The sequence below is a fragment of the Globicephala melas genome, chromosome 1 (genome assembly GCF_963455315.2).
Source record: "Globicephala melas chromosome 1, mGloMel1.2, whole genome shotgun sequence".
NCBI classification, from domain to species: domain Eukaryota; kingdom Metazoa; phylum Chordata; class Mammalia; order Artiodactyla; family Delphinidae; genus Globicephala; species Globicephala melas.
In genome coordinates, this window is record NC_083314.1 from 148,263,475 (window position 1) to 148,286,062 (window position 22,588).

General features: G+C 36.4%; 1 protein-coding gene and 1 pseudogene across 2 annotated transcripts in view; both read left to right on the forward strand.

Moving 5' to 3' along the window:
• The window catches only part of SPATA6 (spermatogenesis associated 6), a 163,263-nt gene that overhangs the window by 105,834 nt on the left and 34,841 nt on the right, over positions 1-22,588 (forward strand). The gene's annotated exons all lie outside the window — the stretch shown is intronic.
• LOC115860544 (U4 spliceosomal RNA) lies at positions 514-644 on the forward strand (annotated as a pseudogene).

A 22,588-nucleotide genomic window follows, 5' to 3' on the forward strand; every position in this document is an offset into this window, starting at 1 on the left:
GCCGATGCAGGGGACACGGGTTCGTGCCCGGTCTGGGAAGATCCCACATGCCGCAGAGCGGCTGGGCCCGTGAGCCATGGCCGCTGAAGCTGCGCGTCCAGAGCCTGTGCTCCTCAACGGGAGAGGCCACAACAGTGAGAGGCCCGCATACAACAACAACAACAACAAATATATATATATATATATATATATATATATATATATCCTAAACCTAAAACATAGTAGAAAATCCACTTAATTTATATTTAGCAATGACTTTAGATATGACACCAAACACATGATCCATAAAGGAAAAGCAAAATTATTGATAAATTAAACTTCATTGAAATTAAAAACTTTTGCTCTGTGAAAGACACTGTTAAGAGAATAGAAAGACGAGCCCTTGTGTGAATGAAAATATTTGCAAATCACATATATAATTAAGGACTTATATCCATAATTAAAATGTATAAAAACAACTCTTCAGACTCAACAATAAGAAAATAAATAACCCAATTAAAAATGGGCACATGAAGCTTTGCGCAGTGGCAGTATCGTAGCCAATGAGGTTTATCCGAGGTGCGATTATTGCTAATTGAAAAATGGGCACATGATCTGAACAGACATTTTTATCCAATTAATATATGAAAAGATGCTCAATAGTCTTTACAGAAATGCAAATTAAAACTACCTGAGATGCACTACACACATACTAGAATTTGTTAAACAGAAACATCCCCCGACCCCAGTGCCGCAAAGAAACCCTGCAAAACTTGCAGTAGCAAATGCTGTCAAGGATATGGAGCAACAGGAATTCTCATTCGATGCTGGTGGGAATGCTCAGAGGTACAGCCACTTTTGAGGACAGTTTGAAGGTAGTTATGTATAAGTTTAAACATACACTTATATGACCCAGCAATCCTTTTCTTAGCTGTTTACCCAAGTGAATTGAAAGCATATCTTCACACAGAAACCTGTACATGAATGTTTATAGAAACTTTATTCATCATTACCAAAAACTAGAAGCAAACAAGATGCACTTTAATTGTGAATGGTGAACAGACTGGTATAGCCATTCAATCGAATATAATTCAGCAATAAAAAAGAATGAGCTATTAATGTATGCTACAACATGATGCATCTTAAATTTAGTTTGCTAAATGAAAGAAGCCAGAACCCAAAGCTACACATTGTATGATTTTATTTATATGACATTGTTAAAATAGCAAAAGTTAGGAGATGCACAAGCTGTCAACTACAAAGAAACCAGCCTCACAGGGGAATTTTAGGGTACAGGAACTGCCTGATATACTGGTGTGACTGATACATAATTTTATGAATTTGTCAAAACTCCTAGAAAAATGTACATTAGAAAGAGTTAAATTTATTGTATTAAAAATTAAAAGTGTGATGTTGGGTCTTCTGAAGAATTAATGTAGATTATATTAAACTAGCAGTATTAAAAATACAAGACGTATCTTTAAATTAGCTTATCTAAATTACTTTGGAATATGGTATTTTGGCTGGATACTGTAACACTAAAGCCAAAAAGAACTACATGATCACTATATTCTTGTTTAGGGATCACCAAACTTTTTCTGGAAGGAGCCAGATAGTAAATATTTTGTGAATCTGTGTGCCATAGGGTCCCTGTCACAACTACTCAGCTCTGTTGATATGGCATGAAAGCAGTCATAGACAACACATAAACAAATGAGCATGACTGTGTTTCAACAAAACTTTATCCATGTGCACTAAAATGTGAATTTCATGTAATTTTCATGAAATATTCTGTTTTATCCCCCCAGTCATTTAAAAATGTAAAAATTACTCTCAGCTATCAGCTATACCAAAACAGGCAAAGGGCCAGAATTGCCCTGGGAGCTGTTTGCCAACCCCTGCTCTAGTAGATAAATGTGTTTCATACAGAGATATGGACTAACAATTCTGATATTACATCTATATGAGAGTTGGATAAATAAGTAAATAAATTGTGGATAAAACAACCAGGTTTCTTATTGTCAGAAAAAAGAAGTTATAAAGAAACAAGACGGGGAAAAGCTAGAATGAACCCTGGGAAGTTGGGTTAGAGTCTGAGATGACAGTTTTAATTCATGTTTATTTTAATATATACAGATAGATTAATTCAGAGATATAGATATATGAATATACATGGGTTAGTATACACACATATTTCCTGTCTTTGCCCTCTGAAAGGGCCTAGAAGGAGTGACAACCCAATAGCAACATGGATACCCAGCTCCCAGATCTAATACCTATCATGTATTTCTAAATACCTATTTTCTGTGAAAGTTACCAGGGCTTTTTTCTTAGAGCAATAGCTAATTCTCGGGGTGGAGCAGGGAAAACAGAAGATTAGCATAGAACATCTTGTAGTGTGGAAAGTGAGGAATTGTTCAAGAAAGGTGAGGGGAATAGGGGCATATCAAAATAGAGACATAGATGTAGAGAACAAACCTATGGACAGCAAGAGGAGAAAGTGGGGGGGTGGGTGGTGGCGGTGTGATGAATTGGGAGATTGGGATTGGCATCTATACACTAATGTATAAAATAGAAAATAAGAACCTGCTGTATAAAAAATAAATAAAAACTCAAAAAAAAAGAAAGGACACAGGAGCAACCTGAATGAGCCCCAGTGGCCATTTCTGGAATAATTTGAGCAACGAAATAAATAGCATTAGTATCAATTATAATCCAAACAATAAAATAAATATCCATGAGCCCACACTGATGTAAGTGAAACAATGAATGACTAACGGTGAGAATGGACCAATCTTCCTTACAGAAGAATCCTAAATAATAATTGTTGATATTGCCCACTCCAGGAGATAGAGCTTAATTCTTCTCTTCTTGAGTGTGGGCTGGACTTGGTTTATGTCTAAGAATAGAGCATGGAAAAAAGAAATAGTAATTTAGGTGGAGAAATCTGGCAAATGACACCACCTTATTATCAAAGTGATCAAGATTAACATCACTAGTGATAACTCATGTTGATAGCATGTATCCTTTGATATCAGGGGATGTGAAGGGCACGTCTGTGTCATATGGTTCCCCCAAACCCATAAGTTAGTCTAAACATGAGAGTACATCAGACAAAACCAAATTGAGGGCTTCCCTGGTGGCGCAGTGGTTGAGAATCTGCCTGCCAATGCAGGGGACACAGGTTCGAGCCCTGGTCTGGGAAGATCCCACATGCCGCGGAGCAACTAGGCCCGTGAGCCACAACTACTGAGCCTGCGCGTCTGGAGCCTGTGCTCCGCAACAAGAGAGGCTGCGATAGTGAGAGGCCCGCGCACCGCGATGAAGAGTGGCCCCCGCTTGCCACAACTGGAGAAAGCCCTCGCACAGAAACGAAGACCCAACACAGCCATAAATAAATAAATAATTTTTTAAAAAATTGAGAAATTTTTTACAAAATACCTGACAATATGTCAAGATCATGAGAAACAGGGAGAACAGAAACTTGTCACAGATTGGAGGAGACTAAGGAGAAATGATGACTAAATGCAACATGGTATCCTGTATTGGATCCTGGAACAGAAAAAGTACATTATTGGAAAAACTGGTGAAATCCAAATAAAGTCTGCAGTTTAGGTAATAGTATTGTACCAATGTTAATTTCTTGGTTTTTGCAAAATTTACTGTGGTTACATGAGATGTTAACATTAAGAGAAGCTGGGTGAAGGGTGAAGTTCCTGTGTACAGGAACTCTTTATCTTTGCAGTTTTTCTCTAAATCCTAAATATTAAAAAAAAAAAACAAAAAACAAAAAACAAAACTGTCAAGTTCTTAATTTTCAGCCCTTTGGGCTTTTACCTGAGAGTTGGTGTGGTTCTAGGCCCCTTCCTTCTCATAGGTACTATTTATGACTCTCATCTTCTCAGGCAAGACAGCTGAAAATCGCTTCTGCTTTTCAGAGGCTTTTGCTGAGCTTTTTTTGTCCCTTCACCCTGCATAGTTTCAGACATTCTGCGAGTGTCTTGAGGGACCCATCAGGTCAGTTTTGCACCCATCGTGTCTCATTGGGTTTTGGCCTCTCAGATTATTAATTTTGTCCATCTAGCATAGTAAGACTGCCAAAACACTGCTGGTATATTTGTCCTCTGGCAGTGGACCTGTGACAAAGCATAGATTCTCAACATTTTGTTCTATTCTCAGAATCCACAAATGCCCCCAGGAAAATAACAGCTGCAGACTATTAACTCACCTCTCCCCTCAGGAATCTTGGCATCACTAGTACTGTTGTTTAAGCAGCTATCTAATGCCTTAAATATATATATATATAAGTATACATGTACACACACACACACAAACAACCCCGTCCTACTCAGAAGTGAAAGACAATCACATCACTTCTTTTTTTTTTTTTTTAACATCCTTATTGGAGTATAATTGCTTTACAATGGTATGTTAGTTTCTGCTTTATAACAAAGTGAATCAGTTATACATATACATAAGTTCCCATATCTCTTCCCTCTTGTGTCTCCCTCCCTCCCACCATCCCTATCCCACCCCTCTAGGTGGTCACAAACCACCGAGCTGATTTCCCTGTGCTATGTAGCTGCTTCCCACTAGCTATCTACCTTACGTTTGGTAGTGTATATATGTCCATGCCACTCTCTTACTTTGTCACAGCTTACCCTTCCTCCTCCCCATATCCTCAAGTCCATTCTCTAGTAGGTCTGTGTCTTTATTGCCGTCTTACCCCTAGGTTCTTCATGACTTTTTTTTTTTCTTAGATTCCGTTTTATGTGTTACCATATGGCATTTGTTTTTCTCTTTCTGACTTACTTCACTCTGTATGACAGACTCTATCTAGGTCCAAACACCTCACTACAAATAACTCAATTTCGTTTCTTTTTATGGCTGAGTAATATTCCATTGTATATATGTGCCACATCTTCTTTATCCATTCATCTGATGATGGACACTTAGGTTGTTTCTATCTCCGGGCTATGGTAAATAGAGCTGCAAAGAACATTTTGGTACATGACTCTTTTTGAATTATGGTCTTCTCAGGGTATATGCCCAGTAGAGGGATTGCTGGGTCGTATGGTAATTCTATTTGTAGTTTTTTAAGGAACCTCCATACTGTTCTCCATAGTTGCTGTATCAATTTACATTCCCACCAACAGTGCAGGAGGGTTCCCTTTTCTCCACACCCTCTTCAGCATTTCTTGTTTCTGGATTTTTGATGATGGCCATTCTGACCGGTGTGAGATGATATCTCATTGTAGTTTTGATTTGCGTTTCTCTAATGATTAATGATGTTGAGCATTCTTTCATGTGTTTGTTGGCAATCTGTATATCTTCTTTGGAGAAATGTCTATTTAGGTCTTCTACCCATTTTTGGATTGGGTTGTTTTTTTATTGAGCTGCATGAGCTGCTTATAAATTTCGGAGATTAATCCTTTGTCAGTTGCTTCATTTGCAAATATTTTCTCCCATTCTGAGGGTTGTCTTTTGTATTGTTTATGGTTTCCTTTGCTGTGCAAAAGCTTTTAAGTTTCATTAGGTTCCATTTGTTTATTTTTATTTTTATTTCCATTTCTCTAGAAGGTGGGTCAAAAAGGATCTTGCTGTGATTTATGTCATAGAGTGTTCTGCCTATGTTTTCCTCTAAGAGTTTGATACTGTCTGGCCTTACATTTAGGTCTTTAATCCATTTTGAGTTTATTTTTGAGTATGGTGTTAGGGAGTGTTCTAATTTCATTCTTTTACATATACCTGCCCAGTTTTCCCAGCACCAGTTATTGAAGAGGCTGTCTTTTCTCCACTGTATATTCTTGCCTCCTTTATCAAAGATAAGGTGACCATATGTGCGTGGGTTTATCTCTGGGCTTTCTATCCTGTTCCATTGATCTATCTTTCTGTTTTTGTGCCAGTACCATACTGTCTTGATTACTGTAGGTTTGTAGTATAGTCTGAAGTCAGGGAGCCTGATTTTTCCAGCTCCATTTTTCATTCTCAAGATTGCTTTGGCCATTTGGGTTCTTTTGTGTTTCCATACAAATTGTGAAACTTTTTGTTCCAGTTCTGTGAAAAATGCCAGTGGTAGTTTGATAGGGATTGCATTGAGTCTATAGATTGCTTTGGGTAGTAGAGTCATTTTCACAATGTTGATTCTTCCAATCCAAGAACATGGTATATCTCTCTATCTATCTGTATCATCTTTAATTTCTTTCATCAGTGTCTTATAATTTTCTGCATACAGGTCTTTTGTCTCCTTAGGTAGGTTTATTCCTAGATATTTTATTCTTTTTGTTGCAGTGGTAATTGGGAGTGTTTTCTTAATTTCACTTTCAGATTTTTCATCATTAGTGTATAGGAATGCCAGAGATTTCTGTGCATTAATTTTGTATCCTGCTACTTTACCAAATTCATTGATTAGCTCTAGCAGTTTTCTGGTAGCATCTTTAGGTTTCTCTATGTATAGTATCATGTCATCTGCAAACAGTGACAGCTTTACTTCTTCTTTTCCGATTTAGATTCCTTTTATTTCTTTTTCTTCTCTGATTGCTGGGGCTAAAACTTTTGAAACTATGTTGCATAAGAGTGGTGAGAGTGGGCAACCTTGTCTTGGTCCTGATCTTAGTGGAAATGCTTTCAGTTTTTCACCATTGAGGACGATGTTTGCTGTGGGTTTGTCATATATGGCCTTTATTATGTTGAGGAAATTTCTCTCTATGCCTACTTTCTGGAGGGTTTTTATCATAAATGGGTGTTGAATTTTGTCAAAAACTTTCTCTTCATCTATTGAGATGATCATATGGTTTTTATTCTTCAGTTTGTTAAAATGGTGTATCTCACATTGATTGATTTGCGTATATTGAAGAATCCTTGCATTCCTGGAATAAACCCCACTTGATCATGGTGTATGATCCTTTTAACATGCTGTTGGATTCTGTTTGCTAGTATTTTGTTGAGGATTTTTCCATCTATGTTCATCAGTGATATTGGCCTGTAGTTTTCTTTCTTTGTGTCATCTCTGTCTGGTTTTGGTATCAGGATGATGGTGGCCTCGTAGAATAAGTTTGGGAGTGTTCCTTCCTCTGCTATATTTTGGAAGAGTTTGAGAAGGATAGGTGTCAGCTCTTCTCTAAATGTTTGATAGAATTCGCCTGTGAAGCCATCTGGTCCCAGGCTTTTGTTTTTTTGAAGATTTTTAATCACAGTTTCAATTTCAGTGCTTGTGATTGGTCTGTTCAAATTTTCTATTTCTTCCTGGTTCAGTCTCGGCAGGTTGTGCATTTCTAAGAATTTGTCCATATCTTCCAGGTTGTCCATTTTATTGGCATATAGTTGCCTGTAGTAATCTCTCATGATCCTTTGTATTTCTGTAGTGTCAGTTGTTACTTCTCCTTTTTCATTTCTAATTCTATTGATTTGAGTCTTTTTTTCCCTTTTTTTCTTGATGAGTCTGGCTAATGCTTTATCAATTTTGTTTATCTTCTCAAAGAACCAGTTTTTAGTTTTATTGACCTTTGCTATCATTTCCTTCATTTTTTTTCATTTATTTCTGATCTGATCTTTATGATTTCTTTCCTTCGCTAACTTTGAGGGTTTTTTGTTCTTCTTTCTCTAATTGCTTTAGGTTCAAGGTTAGGTTGTTTATTTGGGATGTTTCCTGTTTCTTAAGGTAGGATTGTGTTGCTATAAAGTTCCCTCTTAGAACTGCTTTTGCTGCATCCCATAGGATTTTGGGTCATCGTGTTTTCACTGTCATTTGTTTCTAGGTGTTTTTCTGATTTCTTCACTGATCTCTTGGTTATTAAGTAGTGTATTGTTTAGCCTCCATGTGTCACATCACTTCTTTTAATTACCTTAATTTGTTTTGTCTCTGACCTGCCTTTCTCGAATGGAAGGCAGTAAGGTGGCTCATGTTGGCTTACACTGGACACTAAATCTCAGTATCTTAAGTGGTTTTACATTAAGAGCAGCCTGAACACAAACTCTTCAAATTAGTCTTTTTTTTTTTTTTTTGCCTATGTTCTTTCATTAAGTATATGTTGAACATTTTTCCTCTAATATCTACATGCTCTGTACCTTGCGCTATGCAAAGCACTGGGGATATTTTCATGAAATCAGATTTTCCATAAGGAACCTGTATAATCCAGTGATTATTTTATAAACTAAAAAATGAGTGTGAAAGATTAAAACAGTGTGGCATAGTATACGATTAAGTATAAGAATAAAAAGCATAAGTAGGAAATGTTATTGTTCTTCCAGAGAAAAACTGAAATTATTTATATAGGAATAATAACTATTAAACATTCACTATAGTCCAGGTACTATACATGTATTTATTATTCCATTTTATCCTCACAATAATCTTACAAAGTAAGTACTATTAAAAAGTACTATTTCAAAGATGAGGAACTGAGCCTCAGAAAAGTTGTAACTTCTATATAAGGTCACATGGCTACTTAGCTTGGTTGGAGCCAAGATTTGAGTCCAGATTAATACTATTTGATCTTAACCACTAAGCTCTACAGAGATAAACCCACAAAGTACAATCTGATACATGTAAGCCTAATAATATGCCTAAACCTTAACATGTGAAAACAAGATCCATGTTCAGAAACAAACACTAACATACCAGAGACACACATTGTGAGCTGTACACTAAAACACACTCCCTAGACACAGGTCAGACCAAAGTCCATGTTGGACCTGCTTGAAGGATACTCACAGAGAATGGTAGACCTTATTAAATATAAACATTAAGTGTTTTTACATTACATCACAAAGAATTTTTAAAAGTAAAAACGTATTTTTATTTCACAAAGAATTTAAATATGAGGCTCTTCTGGGACAGTGAAAAAGTCCTTCAAAAATCATTAAATATTTGATTAGTACAGAGGAGTGTAAAACATAGTTTGCCAATCCTTTATAAATGAAGAGAACCCACCTCAAACAAGCTAATGGAAGTCAGTGATCACAAAAGATCCTATTGAAAATAAAACCCAGTTGAATGAGGAGAAAACACTCAGCATTTTGACTTAATTCAAGAAAATATAAGATCATTTCAAAAAAGACCCCAGTCCTTTTGCTATCACATCTGAACCCCAGTTTCTGGTGCCTTTTGACAGAAATAAAGAGAATGTGACTTAATCCTATAAGCCTATACTCTCTAGAAATTCATGTTTTTATATAAAACTCATTCTGGAAATTGTTAGGTATAATCCAGTTAAAGCAGAAGGTTCTTGTTGGGCCAAATCGTGGAAAAAGCAGAATAGGAAGCATAGACTTTATCCTGAAATCCAGGAAGTCATGAAGTCAGATGCATTCAAAAGTTAGGGTAGGGCTTCCCTGGTGGTGCAGTGGTTGAGAGTCCGCCTGCCGATGCAGGGGACACAGGTTCATGCCCCGGTCTGGGAAGATCCCACATGCCGCGGAGCGGCTGGGTCCGTGAGCCATGGCCGCTGAGCCTGCGCGTCCGGAGCCTGTGCTCCGCAACGGGAGAGGCCACAGCAGTGAGAGGCCCGCGTACTGCAAAAAAAAAAAAAAAAAAAAAGTTAGGGTAGGTGTTGAGTATTGTGACCAATAGAGAAAGTAAGTCTATGACCTCTCTGTAGGAGAAAGCCACTGCTCAGCCCTTGTTAAGTGTTGCCATATAGGAATTCAGGCGCAATGTTGCCAGATCTTCCAATTATTTTTAAAAGTACTGATTTTTATATAAATATGCCAAAATAGTATAATGAAAGAATAAATCAGGAAGGATAGGGTATGTGATTTGCCAAGGAATAGTATGGTTTAAATTTTAATAGTTTGAAGTTGATTAGTAAGTTTAACTGAGATGAATTGAGTTGCTACTACATACCAGCTGTGTGCTGTTTTATGAAGGCTCTGTCTGGAACCAGTTTGTTCAACAAATTACTTCTCTGTTAACAGTTTCCTGATAGGTTTCTTGTATTAGTAGAATTAGTATATGTAACATACTTAGAATGACACTGGCATATAGAAAGTGTTTAATAAATGTTTGCTCTTGTTTTTTTTTTTAAATCACTTCTCTATGATGGTGATAAAAGGGAGATTATTATAAGTCTCACAAAGGAATTATGAGATTTGTTACTTTTTTCCTCTGAAAAACCAACTTTTGGTTTTACTTCTCTATTGTATGTATTTTTCCTACATTATTAATTTTTGGTCTATATCATTTCTTTTCTTCTCCTTTCTGTGGAATTAATTTGCTTATCTTTCTCTTAAAAACTTTTGGTGACTATTCACGTCATTAAATTTAGGCTTTCTCCTAAGGTATACATGTATTTAAGACTATAGATTTCTTTCTAAGTAGTGTCATAATTTTACTACTATTTCTAATTTCCTTTGTAATTTTTCTTTTACCTTTGGGTTATTTAAAAGTGTATTTGTAGAATTCCAAACATTCTTTGGGTGGGGGAATTTTATTTTTTCTTTTTAAAAAAATTTTTTGCTTTATTCTGCTATGTCTTGAGAACACTTGATTTTTCAGTCTTCTGAAATTTTTGAGACCTTATTTATGCCCAGGATATGGTCATTTTTTATTCCAAGTACACTTAAGAAAAAACACATGTTATCTGTTTTTGTTGAGTTTAGTGTACTTGACAACTAGGTCACGTTTGCTAATGTGGTTCAGTTTTTCTTTATCCTTACTGACTTTTTCTTGTCTGCCAATTCTAGCAGATACTGAGAGACACTTCTTTAAAATCTCCCAATATAATTTGCCTGTTTTAATTTGCCTGTTCTAACAATTTCAGCTTTGTATATTTTGGAGCTATGTGATTAGATGCATATAAATGGAATTATAGTATTTAATGTCTTTATTTCTAGTAATAATGTTTCTTTAGGTCTGCTTTATTTGATATTGCTATAGCTAAAATAGCTTTATATGCTTAGTGTTTTAGAGGAATGGAAAAAAATATATATATATATACATTTTTTTTTTTTTTTTTTGCGGTACGCGGCCTCTCACTGTTGTGGCCTCTCCCGTTGCAGAGCACAGGCTCTGGATGCGCAGGCTCAGCGGCCATGGCTCACAGGCCTAGCTGCTCTGCGGCATGTGGGATCTTCCCGGACCGGGGCACGAACCTGTGCCCCCTGCATCGGCAGGAGGACTCTCAACCACTGAGCCACCAGGGAAGCCCGAAAATATATTTTTTCATTCTTACACTTTGAACCTTTCTGTTGATATTTAAGGGGATTTTTAAAATAGCATATATTGACATTTTTATACAATGTGGCAATCATTGTGTTTTAATTGTAGTATTTAGTCTGTTCATATTAAACATACCTACTGATATATTTGGATATAAATCTACTGTTTTCTATTCATTCTACCCCTTCTATATTATGTATTTCCTTCTATTTTGCCTCTTTTTGGCTTGAGCATGTATTATTTAATTTCCTACCACATTAACTTGTGCTACTTTCTTTTTTTATTATTTTGATGGTTACATTAAAGATTAAAAACAAGTATTTTTTTTAAGTTGAATATAAATGAACATATTAATTTTATTATTTTCCTCCTCACTTAACATACTATTATTAGCCTGTTTTTATTGTTTGTATATTTTAAGCATCATATCGCATCATTATATTTTATATAGGTGATGCTCATTTAGATGTAATCATATTTTACCATTTTGTGGCTCTTCATTCTACACTGCATCTCCAGGCTTCCTCTTTCATAGTACTCTAGTTATTTCCTTTAGCGTGCAATTCATTATTGAATTCTAGTATTTCCTTTAGCCTGCAATTCATTATTGCAGATGAATTCTACCAGGCTTATTGTTTTGTTTTTTTCTTTTGTTTGAAAGTTTATTTTAACTCAGTTTATGGAAGATACTTTTTTCTGGTTATGGAATAAGTTGGCAGTTATTTTCTTTCAGCACTTTCAAGCTATCATTCTATTGTTTTGGTAAAGTTATCGGTCATATTGTTGCTACTTTGAACACGTCATTTTTTAAAAAAATATTTATTTATTTATTTGGCTGTGCCGGGTCTTAGTTGCAGCACACGGGATCTTTTAGTTGTGGCATACGAACTCTTAGTTGTGGCATGTGAGATCTAGTTCTGTGACCAGGGATCGAACCCGGGCCCCCGGCATTGGGAGCACAGAGTCTTAGCCAGTGGACCACCAGGGAAGTCCTGAACATGTCATTTTTAATTTTTATGCTTTTAAAACTGATAACTATAACTCAGATACAGAATATTGCATAAGACATATGTTGCTAGATGATTTTTTCCAAGATGAGCATCTTAACCACCTGCCCCATCAGGATATAGAATCTAGCCAGCCATCCCAGTAGCCCTCTCTGTAGTCCCTTAAAATCACAGCCCTCCCTCATCCGTGAGAACAATCCAGTGTCCTGATTTTTATGGAAATTATTTCTTTACTTTTATAATATTATCCCCCAAGTGAGCATTTCTTTCTTTTTTAAAAAAATTTTAATACAGTTTTAAAGGCTACACTTCATTTACATTTATTATAAAATATTGGCTATATTCCCTGTATTGTACAATACATCCTTGTATCCTATCTTACACCCAGTAGTTTGTACATCCCTCTCTCCCATCCCTATATTGCCCTTCCGCTCATTGCAAACCACTAGTTTGTTCTCTATACCTGAGAGTCTGCTTCTTTTTTGTTATATTCACTGGTTTGTTGTATTTTTTAGGTTCCACATGTAAGTGCTATCATATAGTGTTTGTCTTTCTCTGTCTGACTTATTTCACTTAGCATAATGCCCTCCAAGTCCATCCATGTTGTTGCAAATGGCAACATTTCATTCTTTTTTATGGCTGAGTAGTATTCCATTGTATATATCTATACCACATCTTCTTTATGGCCACTTCTTGATGACTACTTACGTTGCTTCCATATCTTGGCAATTGTAAATAATGCTGCTATGAATATTGTGGTGCATGTATCTTTTTGGTTTTTCTTTTTCTTTCAGATTTATACCCAGGAGTGGAATTGCTGGGTCATATGGTAGTTCTATTTTTAGTTTTTTGAGAAACCTCTGTACTGTTTTCCACAGTGGCTACACCAATTTACATAGCTACCAACAGTGTAGGAAGGTTCCCTTTTCTCCACATCCTCACTAACACTGTTATTTGTGTTCTTTTTGATGATAGGCGTTCTGACAGTTGTGAGGTGACAACTCATTGTGGTTTTGATTTGCATTTTCTGATGATTAGCGATATTGACATGTGCATGTTGGCCATCTGTATTTCCTCTTTGGAAAAATGTCTTTTCAGTTCTTCTGCCCATTTTTTAATTGGATTTGTGTGTGTGTGTGTGTGTGTGTGTGTGTGTGTGTTGAGCTGTTTATATATGTTGGATATTAATCCCTTATCCTTCATATCATTTGCAAATATTTTCTCCTCCCATTCAGTAGGTTGTCTTTTTGTTTTGTTGATGGTTTCCTTTGCTGTGCAGAAGCTTTTAAGTTTAATTAGGTCCCATTTATTTGTTTTTGTTTTTTTCCCTTTATTTTAGGAGGTGGATCCAAAAAAATTGCTGTGATTTATGTCATAGAATGTTCTGCCTATGTTTTCCTCTAGGAGTTTTATAGTATCTGGTCTTACATTTAGGTCTTTAATCCATTTTGAGCTTATTTTTGTATGTGATGTTAGAGAATGTTCTAACTTCATTCTTTTACATGTAGCTATCCAGTTATCCCAGCACCACTTATTCAAGAGACTGTCTATTCTTCATTGTATATTCTTGCCTACTTTGTCAAAGATTAATTTACCATAAGTGTGTGTGTTTATTTCTGGGCTCTCTATCCTGTTGCATGAATCTATGTGTCTGTTTTGTGCCAGTACCATATTTTTTTTGATTACTGTAGCTTTGTAGTATAGTCTGAAGTCAGGGAGTTTGATTCTTCCAGCTCTGCTCTTCTTAAGATTGTTTTGGCTAATTGGGGTCTTTTTTGTTCCCATACAAATTTTAAAATTATTTGTTTTAGTTCTGTGAAAAGTGCCATTGGTATTTTGATAGGGATTGCATTAAATCTGTAGATTGCCATAAGTAGTATGGTCATTTTAACAATATTGATTCTTAATGTATCTTTTTTAAATTATTCAAACAGAAAGTCACAAAATTATAATCATCCTCATCAGTTCACTCAGTCCTATGTAATTAATTTTTTTATCTTGATCTTTTGTTAGCACTTTTATGAATTCATCAGTTTTCCATTAGAGTTCTGAAAATGCTTATTCATTCAGTTCAGCAGTATAATCAGTTACCAGAAACCTAACTTGTCAGAGTCTTTTCCATGAATTCCTTGAAGATGAAACCCTTGTATACGAACATTTTTGCAAAAGCATCAGAGTACGCCCAGAACTATCTGTAAATGACAAAAGACTTAAAAATGACCATGGTTAAAGATTTGTTGAAAGTTCATAACAATGCAATTGACAAGGAAATTTAATTATTTCTGAGATAAACATTTTAAAGTAATAACTAGAATTATGACTTATAACATTATACCAGAACATATAAGATTTTTAGGAATTTCATGTAATGTCTGAAACATTTATATTAACATATTTCCATACAAATAACCCAAAGAAACTTTAGTATTAGTATTTTTTTATTTTTTTAATTTAATTTTATTTATTTTTTTATACAGCAGGTTCTTATTAGTCATCAGTTTTATACACATCAGTGTATACATGTCAATCCCAATCGCCCAATTCAGCACACCACCATCCCCAACCCCCAACAGCTTTCCCCGCTTGGTGTCCATACGTTTGTTCTCTACATCTGTGTCTCAACTTCTGCCCTGCAAACCGGTTCATCTGTACCATTTTTCTAGGTTCCACATACATGCTTCAATATACGATATTTGTTTTCTCTTTCTGACTTACTTCACTCTGACTTACTTCACTCTGACAGTCTCTAGATTCGTCCATGTCTCAACAAATGACTCAATTTTGTTCCCTTTTATGGCTGAGTAATATTCCATTATATATATGTACCACAACTTCTTTATCCATTCGTCTGTCAATGGGCATTTAGTTTGCTTCCATGACCTGGCTATTGTAAATAGTGCTGCAATGAACATTGGGGTGCATGTATCTTTTTGAATTATGGTTTTCTCTGGGTATATGCCCAGTACTGGGATTGCTGGGTCATATGGTAGTTCTATTTTTAGTTTTTTGAGGAACCTCCATACTGTTCTCCATAGTGGCAGTATCAATAATGTACATTCCCACCAACAGTGCAAGAGGGTTCCCTTTTCTCCACACCCTCTCCAGCATTTGTTGTTTGTAGATTTCCTGATGATGCCCATTCTAACTGGTGTGAGGTGATACCTCATTGTAGTTTTGTTTTGCATTTCTCTAATAATTAGTGATGTTGAATAGCTTTTCATGTGCTTCTTGGCCATCTGTATGTCTTCTTTGGAGAAATGTCTATTTAGGTCTTCTGCCCATTTTTGGATTGGGTTGTTTGTTGCTTTAATATTGAGCTGCATGAGCTGTTTATATACTTTGGAGATTAATCCTTTGTCCTTTGATTTGTTTGGAAATACTTTCTCCCATTCCGAGGGCTGTCTTTTTGTCTTGTTTATGGTTTCCTTTGCTGTGAAAAAGCTTTTAAGTTTCATTAGGTCCCATTTGTTCATTTTTGGTTTTATTTCCATTACTCTAGGAGGTGGATCAAAAAAGATCTTGCTGTGATTTATGTCAAAGAGGGTTCTTCCTATGTTTTCCTCTAAGCGTTTTATAGTGTCCGGTCTTACATTTAGGTCGCGAATCCATTTTGAGTTTATTTCTGTGTATGGTGTTAGGGAGTGTTCTAATTTCATACTTTTACATGTACCTGCCCAGTTTTCCCAGCACCACTTATTGAAGAGACTGTCTTTTCTCCATTGTATATCCTTGCCTCCTTTGTCATAGATTAGTTGACCATAGGTGCATGGGTTTACCTCTGGGCTTTCTATCTTGTTCCATTGATCTGTGTTTCTCTTTTTGTGCCATTACCATATTGTCATGATTACTGTAGCTTTGTGGTATAGTCAGAAGTCAGGGAGTCTGATTCCTCCAGCTCCATTTTTTTCCCTCAAGATTGCTGTGATTATTCAGGGTCTTTTGTGTCTCCATACAAATATTAAGATTTTTGTTCTAGATCTGTAAAAAATGCCATTGGTAATTTGATAGGGATTGCATTGAATCTGTAGATTGCTTTGGGTAGTAGAGTCATTTTCACAATATTGATTCTTCCAAACCAAGAACACAGTATATCTCTCCATCTGTTGGTATCATCTTTACTTCTTTCATCAGTGTCTTATAGTTTTCTGCATACAGGTCTTTTGTCTCCCTAGGTAGGTTTATTCCCTCCCTAGGTATTTTATTCTTTTTGTTGCAATGGTAAATGCGAGTGTTTCCTTAATTTCTCTTTCAGATTTTTCATCATTAGTGTATAGGAATGCAAGAGACTTCTGTGCGTTAACTTTGTATCCTGCAACTTTACCAAATTCATTGATTAGCTCTAGCAGTTTTCTGGTGGCATTTTTAGGATTCTCTATGTATAGTATCATGTTATCTGCAAACAGTGACAGTTTTACTTCTTCGTTTCCAATTTGTATTCCTTTTATTTCTTTTTCTTCTCTGATTGCCATGGCTAGGACTTCCAAAACTATGAATAATACTGATGAGAGTGGACATCCTTGTCTTGTTCCGATTTTAGAGGAAATACTTTCAATTTTTCACCATTGAGAATGATGTTTGCTGTGGGTTTGTCGTATATGGCCTTTATTATGTTGAGGTAGCTTCCCTCTATGCCCACTTTCTGGAGAGTTTTTATCATAAATGGGTGTTGAATTTTGCCAAAAGCTTTTTCTGCATCTATTGAGATGATCATATGGTTTTTATTCTTCAATTTGTTAATATGGTGTATCACATTGATTGATTTACATATTGAAGAATCCTTGCATCTCTGGAATAAACCCCACTTGATCATAGTGTATGATCCTTTTAATGTGTTGTTGGATTCTGTTTGCTAGTATTTTTTGACGATTTCTGCATCTATATTCAGCAGTGATATTGGTCTGTAATTTTTTTTTTTTTATAGTATCTTTGTCTGGTTTTGGGATCAGGATGATGGTGGCCTCATAGAATGAGTTTGGGAGTGTTTCTTCCTCTGAAATTTTTGGAAGAGTTTGAGAAGGATGGGTGTTAGCTCTTCTCTAAATGTTTGATAGAATTCACCCATGAAGCCATCTGGTCCTGGACCTTGTTTGTTGGAAGATTTTTAATCACAGTTTCAATTTCATTACTTGTGATTGGTCTGTTCATATTTTCTGTTTCTTCCTGGTTCAGTCTTGGAAGGTTATACCTTTCTAAGAATTTCTCCATTTCTTTCAGGTTGTCCATTTTATTAGCATAGAGTTGCTTGTGGTAATCTCTTAGGATGCTTTGTATTTCTGTGGTGTCTGTTGTAACTTCTTCTTTTCCATTTCTAATTTTATTGATTTGAGTCCTCTCCCTCTTTTTCTTGATGAGTCTGGCTAATGGTTTATCTTCTCAAAGAACCAGATTTTAGTTTTATTGGTCTTTGCTATTGTTTTCTTTGTTTCTATTTCATCTATTTCTGCTCTGATGTTTATGATTTCTTTCCTTCTGCTAACTTTGGGTTTTGTTTGTTCTTCTTTCTCTATTTCCTTTAGGTGTAAGATTAGATTGTTTATTTGAGATTTTTCTTGTTTCTTAAGATAGGCTGGTATAGCTATAAACTTCCCTCTTAGAACTGCTTTTGCTGCATCCCATAGGTTTTGGATTGTCATGTTTTCATTGTCATTTGTCTCTACGTATTTTTTGATTTCCTCTGATTTTTTTCAGTGATCTCTTGGTTATTTAGTAACGTATTGTTTATCCTCTATGTGTTTGTGGGGTTTTTTGTTTGTTTTTGTTTTTTTTGTGGTACGCGGGCCTCTCACTGTTGTGGCCTCTCCCATTGTGGAGCACAGGCTCTGGATGCGCAGGCTCAGCGGCCATGGCTCATGGACCCAGCCGCTCCACGGCATGTGGGATCTTCCCGGACCGGGCACGAATCCGTGTCCCCTACATCAGCAGGTGGACTCTCAACCACTGCGCCACCAGGGAAGCCCAATTTTTTTGTTTGTTTGTTTTTTTGGTGTTTGTGTTTTTTACGTTTTTTTTTCCTGTAATTCATTTCTAATCTCTTAGTGTTGTGGTCAGAAAAGATGCTTGATATTATTTCAATTTTCTTAAATTTACTGAGGCTTGATATGTGACCCAAGATGTGATCTATCCTGGAGAATGTTCCATGTGCACTTGAGAAGAAAGTGTAATCTGCTGTTTTTTTATGGAATGTCCTATAAATATCAATTAAATCTATCTGGTCTATTGTGTCATTTAGAGCTTCTGTTTCCTTATTTATTTTCATTTTAGATGATCTGTCCATTGGTGTAAGTGAGGTGTTAAAGTCCCCCACTATTTTTGTGTTACTGTCGATTTCCTCTTTTATAGCTGTTAGCAGTTGCCTTATGTACTGAGGTACTCCTATGTTGGGTGCATATATATTTATAATTGTTATCTCTTCTTCTTGGATTGATCCCTTGATCATTATGTAGTGTCCTTCCTTGTCTCTTGTAACATTCTTTATTTTAATAAAGTCTATTTTATCTGATATGAGTATTGCTACTCCAGCTTTCTTTTGATTTCCATTTACATGGAATATCTTTTTCCATCCCCTCACTTTCAGTCTGTATGTGTCCCTAGGTCTGAAGTGGGTCTCTTGTAGACAGCATATATATGGTTCTTGTTTTTGTATCCATTCAGCTAGCCTGTGTCTTTTGGTTGGAGCATTTAATCCATTCATGTTTTAGGTAATTATTGATATGTATGTTCCTATTACCATTTTCTTAATTGTTATTGGTTTGTTTTTGTAGGTCCTTTTCTTCTCTGGTGTTTCCCACTTAGAGAAGTTCCTTTAGCATTTGTTGTAGAGCTAGTTTTGTGGTGCTGAATTTTCTTCATTTTGCTTGTCTGTAAAGCTTTTGATTTCTCTGTCGAATCTGAATGAGATCCTTGCCAGGTAGAGTAATCTTGGTTTTAGTTTCTTCCCTTTCATCACTGTAAGTATATCATGCCACTCCCTTCTGGCTTATAGAGTTTCTGCTGAGAAATCAGCTGTTAACCTTATGGGAGTTCCCTTATATGTTATTTGTCGTTTTTCCCTTGCTGCTTTCAATAATTTTTCTTTGTCTTTAATTTTTGCCAATTTGATTACTATGTGTCTTGGCATGTTTCTCCTTCAGTTTATCCTGTATGGGACTCGCTGCCCTTTCTGGACTTGGATGGCTATTTCCTTTCCCATGTTAGGGAAGTTTTCAACTATAATCTCTTCAAATATTTTCTCTGATCCTTTCTCTCTCTCTTCTCCTTCTGGGACCCCTATAATATGAATGTTGTGTTTAATGTTGTCCCAGCAGTCTCTTAGGCTGTCTTCCTTTCTCTTCATTCTTTTTTCTTTATTCTGTTCCACAGCAGTGAATTCCACCATTCTGTCTTCCAGATCACTTATCCATTCTTCTGCCTCAGTTATTCTGCTGTTGATTCCTTCTAGTGTAGTTTTCGTTTCAGTTATTGTATTGTTCATCTCTGTTTGTTTGTTTTTTAATTCTTCTAAGTCTTTGTTAAACATTTCTTGCATCTTCTCGGTCTTTGCCTCCATTCTTTTTCCGAGGTCCTGGATCATCTTCAATATCATTATTCTGAATTCTTTTTCTGGAAGCTTGCCTATCTCCACTTCATTTAGTTGTTTTTCTGTGGTATTATCTTGTTCCTTCATCTGGTACATAGCCCTCTGCCTTTTCATCTTGTCTATCTTTCTGTGAATGTGGTTTTTGTTCCACAGGCTGCAGGATTGTAGTTCTTCTTGCTTCTGCTGTCTGCCCTCTGTTGGAAGAGTCTATCTTAGAGGCTTGTGTAAGTTTCCTGATGGGAGGGACTGGTGGTAGGCAGAGCTGACTGTTGCTCTTGTGGGCAGAGCTCAGTAAAACTTTAGTCTGCTTGACTGTTGATGCGTGGAGCTGGGTTCCCTCCCTGTTGGTTGGTTGTCCTGAGGCAACCCAACACTGGAGCCTACCTGGGCTCTTTGGTGGGGCTACTGACAGACTCTGTGAGGGCTCACACCAAGGAATACTTCCTAGAACTCCTGCTGCCAGTGTTCTTGTCCCCACGGTGAGCCACAGCCACCCCCCACCTCTGCAGGAGACCCTCCAACACTAGCAGGTAGGTCTGGTTCAGTCTCCCCTGGGGTCACTGCTCCTTCTCCTGGGTCCTGATGCGCACACTACTTTGTGTGTTCTCTCCAAGAGTGGAGTCTCTGTTTCCCCTAGTCCTGTCAAAGTCCTGCAATCAAATCCCACCAGGCTTCAAAGTCTGATTCTTTAGGAATTCCTCCTCCCATTGCTGGACCCCCAGGTTCAGAAACCTGCCGTGGGGCTCAGATCGTTCACTCCAGTGGGTGGACTTCTTTGGTGTAAGTGTTCTCCAGTCTGTGAGTCACCCACCCAGCAGTTATGGGATTTGATTTTACTGTGATTGTGCCCCTCCTACCATCTCATTATGGCTTCTCCTTTGTATTTGAATGTGAGGTGTCTTTTTTGGTGAGTTCCGGTGTCTTCCTGTCAATGATTGTCCAGCAGCTAGTTGTGATTCTGGTGTTCTCACAAGAGGGAATGAGAGCACATTCTTCTACTCCACCATCTTGGTTCCTCTTTTAATGTATCTTTTAATTTTCTATTAGTCCATAGGCTCCTTCTCTACTTTTCTTTTGTTCTGCACTGTATTTTCCTCTGGCATATTTTATTTATTGAAAGAACTGTATCATTTGTCCTGTTGAATTTCCCATAAGATTTTGCTGATATCATTCCCTTGGTGTTGTTAAGCATGTTCTTTTGTCTTCAGTATTACCTTTAAATTGGTCAGGGTATCTAGAAGCTTAATCAGATTCAGTTTTTATTTTCGAGAGTCGTGCTGTGTCTTTCATCATTGACCATATAATACCTGATCCATTCATATTCATTCATATTCATTCATATTCTCTCTATCTCTATATCTCTATCTCTATGTCTCTCTGTCTCTTCATAGCAATTCCAATTCCAAGATGCATTGCATAGGACTTACAAAACTGGTACTATTACAACTTTGACATCCATTCTTTATTTTCTGGAATACTTCTAAAAAGAGAAACTGCTTCATCTGTTTGTTTTCTCTGTGGCACTGTCCATATTTGAGAAACAAAATAAATTATCTTTTTTAGTATTCATAATGAAATTTTTTTGTCTTTTTTTCCCCTCCTAAAACTTTTTGTTAAGTTTACCCACGTATGACGATTTGTGTGTGTGTGAATTTTTTTTTCCTGAACTTTAGAAGGGACATATGATTTAGATTTACTTTTCTAACTTTGTAGCTTGAGAGCTCTTTTCTTCTGTTTTTGTCATTTGTTCCTAAATATGGCAACTTAGAGATTTCCAGGCTTGCTTTTTCTTCCCAACTTTTATATAGAATTTTTCTTCTTTTAATTTTGCTCCCCTGATCAATTTGGATTCTTTTCCCAGATGTTTTTATTCAGTGTAAAGTTTTGTCTTGAAAGGTGACTTTGGCATGTTAGTTTTGAGAGTTAATGGGTCCCAGACTGCTCTAGCTCCTTCAGAATTTCCTGTAAACCCTTCATACTCATCACTATGGAAGTAGGAAAACTTCTTCCAGTTGCTCTTCTTCAATTGGCCTACTGAGGGTTTTTTTTCCCACTTCTGAGCTTTTGAGTGAAACTCTCTTTTGTTATTTTGAAGTTACCTGATTTATCAGATACCTTAGTGCTTTCCTCTGATTTCTCCTCCAGAGATAATGTTACCAAAATGTCTCTTGTAACAACTGTGGTTTGTTCTCATCTCATATTTTGGGGTTCATGTGAATATCTTGTCACTTCATTTTGTTGCAGATGTTTTCCGTGGATTTTTTTCAAGTACTATATTCTAGGTCCTTAACTTTTTTTAAAATTTCAGTATAACATACTTTAATCCTAAATTCTACAGCATAGGTTCTCACAAAGTGACCCCATGTGTGAACAGCATCTGAGTCAGAGACACGACATTACTAACACCCCAGAAGTGCCTCTGGTGCCTTGTTTCCATCATTATATGCCCCACTGTTCTAATATCTAACCACATATAGATTAGTTTTGTGTGGTTTTGAACATTTTGTAAATGGAATCACACAGTATGTTTCTTTGGATCTGGTTTCTTTGGTTGATCATTATGTTTGTGACATGCATACACTTCATTTTTATTGCTGTATAGCAGGAGTCAGCAAATTATGGCCTATGGGCAAAATTCAGAGTTTTAACTTTCATTTAAAATTTTATTGGAACATTGGTAGGCTCATTTATTTATATGTTATCTATGGCTGTTCTTAAGCTACAACAGCAGAGTTGAGTAATTGTGATAGAGACCACATAACATACAAAACATATATACTCTCTGGGCCTTCACAAGAATAGTTTGTCAGCCCCTGTTTTTTTGTTTTTTGTTGTTTTTTTTTTGCGGTACACGGGCCTCTCACTGTT